The 7,324-nt window shown below is 41.3% G+C and overlaps 1 pseudogene; it reads left to right on the top strand.

The window, feature by feature from the left end:
- The first annotated feature begins 6,649 nt into the window (after window positions 1–6,649).
- Window positions 6,650–7,113, top strand: LOC129561708 (ubiquitin-like-conjugating enzyme ATG10 pseudogene; annotated as a pseudogene).
- The last annotated feature ends 211 nt before the right edge of the window (window positions 7,114–7,324 follow it).

Raw genomic sequence — 7,324 nt, 5'->3', positions numbered from 1 at the left:
GACTCATTAGTGACAGACCATAGAACTTTGAGACCTGGTTATCTCTTCTTGGTTTTATGTCTCCAAGCAAATTGCTCCTCTCCCTAAGCCTTGGTTTTCTCACATATGATGAGTGTAATAATACAGCCTTTCTCAGGGGACTAATGTAAGGATTAAATGAAATAATGTTGGTAAAGTTACTGAAATGTAGTAAGCATTCAATAAATTTAAATCATTGTTAATATTATATTGATACATAGCTATTTTTGTGTCTTACCTTCCTTGCGACGCCAGACTTGTTTAGCTATGAGCACTGAGAACTATGTATTATTTTCTTCTAGAGTAAATAGCCCTTACATATGGAGCCTCTTTTTTTAATTTACAAAAGGAGAAAAAGAAGACTGCTTCTTCTTTGCTTAAGGTATGAAAATGAAAGTCAGGGACATTCTCTTATTTTCTATCCTTTAGAATATAATCTCAAAAAGACAAAAACCAAAGAAAACAAAGCACGTAAGTAGAGACTTTACTGGGACTGGGTGATGTATGGCAGAAATACTGAACCCAAACTCTAAATAGACTGCCCCTCTTAGAATCTGCTATACTATACTGATTTAGAAAGAGACAGCACAACTCAGTCAATAGGAAAATTCACTAAGCTTAATAACAAATTGGAAATTTTAAGGCCTAATGACTTACTAAAATATTCATAACAAGTCATTTCCCTTTTGTCTCTTACTTTCTTTATCTGTAAAATGGGAATAACAAAAAGTTCTTGCTTCCCAGCACAAACTCCTAGAAAGATTAATGAAGATGACAGTGCTGTACAAATGCTTATTTTAAAATAGAGATAAGTGGTGGTGGAACAAAAGTCTGGCAGAATTCCCAGTGCTCTCTGGGGTCAAATGGATTGCATATTGAAAAATTATCATCAGTGTTTCAAAGCAGGAGCAGCACCAGCAATTTACATCAAAATAGCACAGATTTTCATTCTCCCCTCATTGGTCAACTGCCTCATTCCTACCCATTGGCAGAAACCGCTTATGTCTTGAATGATAATTTTTTCCTACGTACAGAACGATCCAGGAGAAAAGAGCATGCCGTTGAAAAATAGAAATCGTATTGAAACAAGTGGATCCCATCTGCTAAAAAATAAGTATCATGGAAAAAAGAAACTGTACTCATGTGAATAACCACCAGGCATCTTGAAAATTAAGCAACATAATCCAGCTTGATCTTTTCAGTGATTTCTTTGACAGCCTGCATTTCATGCTGTTTCTAGAGTTTTATAAAATGTATATTTGGAGTGATGACCTAGGGAGTAGAATCAGGCACTGAACATGTGCAGGGCAGTGTCAAGATTTCATAACCTGAACACTGGCAGTGACACTGAGGACCACTACTGAGAAGCTTTCAGGGTTCTCAGGGCTAGTTGTTCCCATCTGTACTCCTGTGAATAAGGTGATCACCAAGGGAAGCACACAGGTCCAGAGTGGAGCAAGCAAAGGCGGTATAGTTCAGTGGTAGAGCATTTCACTGTGGAGTAGAGCAAATGAGAAGCAGAATTAAAGGCTTTTGGTGGAGGGTGGAGCATTAGCCTGGACAATTCTAATCTTCAGGAGGGTGAGGAAATCCAGGGATGTAAATGAGTTTATGAATTGCAGCTACAAGGACTGTCTTACAGCAAGAGAAGCCTTCTTAGAGATCAAGGTGGTCTTGGCTCCTTCAGTTCTGTTCAGTTCATTCTCTCAGTTATGTTCGAATTGAATCTTTGCAACCCCGTGGACGATAACATGCCGGGCTTCCCTGTCTATCAACAACTCCCGGAGCTTGCTCAAACTCATGTCCATCAAGTCAATGATGCCGTCCAACCATCTCATCCCCTGTCGTCCCCTCCTCCTCCTGCCTTCAATCTTTCCCAGCATCAGGGTCTTTTCCAAGGGGTCAGTTCTTCCCATCAGGTAACCAAAGTATTGGAACTTCAGCTTAGGCATGAGTCCTTCCAATATATATTCAGGACTGATTTCCTTTAGGATTGACTGACTGGATCTCTTTGCAGTCCAAGGGACTCTCAAAAGTCTTCTCCAACACCACAGTTCAAAAGCATCAATTCTTTGGCACTCAGCTTCCTTTATGGTCCAACTCTCACATCCATACATGATCACTGGAAAAACCATAGCTTTGACTAGACGGATCCTTGTTGGCAAAGTCCTGCCTCTGCTTTTTAAGATGCCATCTAGGTTAGTCACAACTTTTCTTCCAAGGAGCAAGCATCTTTTGATTTCATGGCTGCAGTCACCATCTGCAGTGATTTTGGAGCCCAAGAAAATAAAGTCCGTCCCTGTTTCCATTGTTTCCCATCTGTTTGCCGTGAAGTGATGGGACTGGATACCGTGATCTTAGCTTTTTGACGGAGAAGGCAATGGCAAGCCACTCCAGTACTCTTGCCTAGAAAATCCCATGGATGGAGGAGCCTGGTAGGCTGCAGTCCATGGGGTCGCTAAGAGTTGAACATGACTGAGCAACTTTACTTTCACTTTTCACTTTCACACATTGGAGAAGGAAATGGCAACCCACTCTAGTGTTCTTGCCTGGAGAATCCCAGGGACGGGGGAGCCTGGTGGGCTTCCATCTATGGGGTCACACAGAGTCGGACACGATTGAAGTGACTTAGCAGCAGCAGCAGCAGCTTTTTGAAAGCTGTTTTACACCAGTTTTTTCACTCTCTTCTTTCACTTTCATCAAGAGGCTCTTTAGTTCCTCTTCACTTTCTGCCATAAGGGTGGTGTCATCTGCATATCTGAGGTTATTGATATTTCTCCCAGCAATCTTGATTCCAACTTGTGCTTCATCCAGCCCAGCATTTCTCATGATGTACTCAGGATACAAGTTAAATAAACAGGGTGACAATATACAGCCTTGATGTACTCCTTTTCCTATTTGGAACCAGTCTGTTGTTCCGTCTGGTTCTAACTGTTGCTTCTTGACCTGCATATGGATTTCTCAGGAGGCAGGTAAGGTAGTCTGGTATTCCCGTCTCTATAAGAATTTCCCACAGTTTATTGTGATTCACACAGTCAAAGGCTTTGGCATAGTCAATAAAGCAGAAGTACATGGTTTTCTGGAACTCTCTTGCTTTTTTGATGATCCAATGGATGTTGGCAATTTGATCTCTGGTTCCTCTGCCTTTTCTTAATTCAGCTTGAACATCTGGAAGTTCTTGGTTCACATACTGTTGAAGCCTCGCTTGGAAAATTTTGAGCATTACTTTGCTAGCGTGTGAGATGAGTGCAATTGTGCAGTAGTTGGAACATCCTTTGGCATTGCCTTTCTTTGGAATTGGAATGAAAACTGACTCTTCCAGTCCTGTGGCCACTGCTGAGGTTTCCAAATTTGCTGACATATTGAGTGCAGCACTTTCACAGCATCATCTTTCAGGATTTGAAATAGCTCAACTGGAATTTTATCACCTCCACTAGCTTTGTAGTGATACTTCCTAAGGCCCACCTGACTTCGGACTCCAGGATGTCTGGCTCTAGGTGAGTGATCACACCATCATGGTTAGCTGGGTCATGAAGATCTTTTTCGTATAGTTCTTCTGTGTATTCTTGCCACTTCTTAATATTTTCTGCTTCTGTTAGGGCCATACCATTTCTATCCTATATTGTGCCCATCTTTGCATGAAATGTTCCCTTGGTATCTCTAATTTTCTTGAAGAGATCTCTAGTCTTTCCCATTCTGTTGTTTTCCTCTATTTCTTTGCATTGATCACTGAGGAAGGCTTTCTTATCTCTCCTTGCTATTCTTTGGAACTCTGCATTCAGATCTGTATATCTTTCCTTTTCTGCTTGCCTTTAGCTTCTCTTCTTTTCTCAGCTATTTGTAAGGCCTCCTCAGACAACCATTTTGCCTTTTTACATTTCTTTTTCTTAGGGATGGTCTTGATCACTGCCTCCTGTACAATGTCATGACCTTCCGTCCATAGTTCTTGGCTCCTTAGCAGAACTTGTACAATATCTCTGATCTTCTCCAGCTCCAGCCTGAATACTAGGCCTGGCACTAAAGTGGTGGCAGTTGTTTTTTAGTCACTAAATCCAGTGCTACTCTCTGTGACCAATGGACTGTAGCCTACCAGGTTCCTCTGTCCATGGAATTCTTCAGGCAAGAATACTGGAGTGGGTTGCTATTTCCTTCTCAAGGGGATCTTCCCAACTTTGTATAGTTTCTCTAATCCCTTCCAGATCCAGCCCAAACCACATCCTTAATGACAGTCCAGGCCCTAAGGAGCAACCTCCTACTCTGTGAACAGGCTCTTTCTAGGGTCTGGGTCTCTGTGCTTGCTTTTACTTCTGCTTAGAATTGCCCCAACCCTTCCATCTCTGACCAGCCTCTACTTGTTTTCTCTCCACTAAACACTAGTTTCCAGGCTGCCTGCCATGCCTCCTGCTCATCCCTCATGAGCAGAGCCTTTCTATCTACTTCCATACATGTTACTTCTACACCATGTTTCCTCACCCTTTATTACCTGTGCATGTGGTTTCCCACAGATGATCTGCATGATCTAAGAGCTTAAAGGTCAAGCTGCTCTTCCCAAAGTAGTAATTGTATCTCACACATATAAATGCTCAATAAATAACTGCTGAGCTTGTTTGGGGGTACCAGCAGAAGCTCAAGAGAAAAAAAAAAATAGAGTAGGGCTGCATGCCTGAGAGAGACAGAGAGAAGATAATTTGAATCAGAAGAAAATCTAGGAAGAAGTTAGTTATTCAGGATATGTATACATTTTGTTGTTGTTATTTCAAAAAGGTAAATGTTTCACACTTAAAAGTAAGTAAATAAATAAACTGATGAGTATTCAATGTCAGTAAGACAAGAGGGCATGTTCAAGTTCTGGAACTGGATCAATGGTCTTTGAATGCTCCCTCGGACAAGGAAAAACTGTGTGTCCCCAATCAAGATAGTCCTCTTTCCTGTAAAAAGAAACATACAGTTGTTACACAGTTTATGGTAAACATTCAGTTCAGTTCAGTTCAGTCGCTCAGTCGTGTCCGACTCTTTGCGACCCCATGAATCACAGCACGCCAGGCCTCCCTATCCATCACCAACTCCCAGAGCTCACTCAAACTCATGTCCATCAAGTCAGTGATGCCATCCAGCCATCTCATTCTCCGTCGTCCCCATCTCCTCCTGCCCCCAATCCCTCCCAGCATCAGACTCTTTTCCAGTGGGTAATCCATGGAAAAAATTTACACATAGCAGCAGCTGATACATGGCATAGTGCATGCATGAGTGCTCAGTTGTATCTGACTCTTTGTGACCCCATGGTCTGTAGCCCACCAGGGACCTCTGCCCATGAAATTTTCCAGGCACGAATACTGGAACAGGTTGCCATTTCCTACTCCAGGATATGTTCCTGACCCAAGGATTGACCCTGAGTCTCCTGAGTCTCCTGCATTGGCAGGTGTATTCTTTACCGTTGAGCCACCTGGGAAACCCTGAATGGCATAGTACATGTGAGCTTTTTTGATAGTAATATTACTATAGTTGAATTTAAGCCTATTTCTCTACAAGCGGTGTTCATTGAAGTCATAAAACATAATGGTTACCATAAATACATGGACCTGCTTTAAATTTTCCTTAAGGGTGTTTAATCAGCAGGTTTAGGCTTTTTAATTTCATGACAATAACCTCTCCTCTGGTTTCAATCAACAACAACAAGCTACAATGAGTCTTGCTTAAAGCAAAAACATACAAAATAGGGCAAAAGGGTAAGGGTAAACAGGAACTGGATCCTCCATGGGAAGAGAAACCCAAAAAACCTAGATTTTGAAGTGCATGTCCATGTTCACAGTACTCAGTGTCTTCAAACTCCTTTTTTAAGATTTAAAGACGAATTTTTTATCATGTGATAAAAGTGGCAGTTTCTTAGCATAGAATTTAAGCTTAAATTTAGAAATGGGAAGAGGTGTGTAACAAAAACAGCAATTTAAAATGACAGCCTCAAGGAAGGTCAAAGTGGAATTCTCATGGCAGATTCTGCCCAAGTTAGAACAACTACCACCTGACTTAAGAGCTCTTTTTCCTACCAGTATTCAAGGAAGGGAAATATACTTTCCAAGGACAAGTTTCCTGGCAGGTTTATTTCAAAAGTTTTATGTTAGGATTTGCAGCTGAAGACAATTGAGGAGAGTTTTGCTTAAATTCACCTGGGCTTTTGTTATTGCTGTTGTTATAATAACTATTGCTGCTTTGTTTTAGGAAAAGCTGCCCCTAACCTGTCTTGACAAATTATGTTCTATCAGAAAGTCTGAGAGACTTCCCTGTTGATCCAGTAGCTGAGACTCCATGTTTCCAGTGTAAGGGCCCTGGGTTCAACCCCTGCTCAGGGAACTAGATCCCATATTCCACAACTGAAGGACCCAGCACGCTGCCACTAAGGCCTGGCAGACCAAGTAAATAAACAAATATTTTTAAAAAGAACCAAGAAAGTCTGCAGTTATATCAAGAATACCATGTGAACTTCAGTGGCTGTTGTATGAAGAAATTATTACTTAACAGGTGTGATTTTTCCATTACAACAATTATAAATGATAGGCCAAAGAACAGAAATATAGACTATGAGCATTTATAAGATTTGTCATCAACTGGGCTGGGCGGCAGGTTCTCATTTAGTATGGAAGAAGATGAGTTCTTTGGAGAAAAAACATTCCAGCATTATTGTGCAGAATTCATTAAACCTTCACAAAAGATAGGTGATGGTTGGGAATGGAGAGCTTCAAAGGATTGTTCTGATGGCTACATATGAAAAACACATTTTCAAGTTAAAAATGGAACTGCAACGTCAAATCAAGGAACATCTGTCCATGTACAGACATTTCTTCCTGTGGAGGAGGCTTTAGATTCCATGCCCCCCCACCACTGAATGATTTTGATGTAACTGAGACCACTACAGCAGCCAAAGTGATTAAATATGAGTATCATGTCATATATTCCTGCAGCTGCCAAGTGCCTGTGCTTTTTTTTAGGGCAAGCTTTTTAGATGGAAGACCTTTAGCTCTGAAGGATATCTGGGAAGGAGTTCATGAGTGCTATAAGATGTGGCTGCTGCAGGGACCATGGGACACTATTACCCAATAGGAGTACCTGATACTTGGACCAAATGCAATCTACAGATTCAATGTGATCCCTATCAAATTACCAGTGACATTTTTCACAGAACTAGAACAAAAAATTTCACAATTCATATGGAAACCCAAAAGACCCCGCAGCCACAGCAGTCTTGAGAAAGAATGGAGCGGGAGGAATCAACCTTCATGACTTCAGATTATACTGCAAAGCTACAGTCATC

Source organism: Moschus berezovskii, chromosome 5, assembly GCF_049115385.1.
Source record: "Moschus berezovskii isolate FMDL1 chromosome 5, NW_MosBer_1.0, whole genome shotgun sequence".
NCBI classification, from domain to species: domain Eukaryota; kingdom Metazoa; phylum Chordata; class Mammalia; order Artiodactyla; family Moschidae; genus Moschus; species Moschus berezovskii.
Note: the sequence above shows the minus strand (reverse complement) of the source record. Positions and strands in the feature narration are given on the sequence as shown.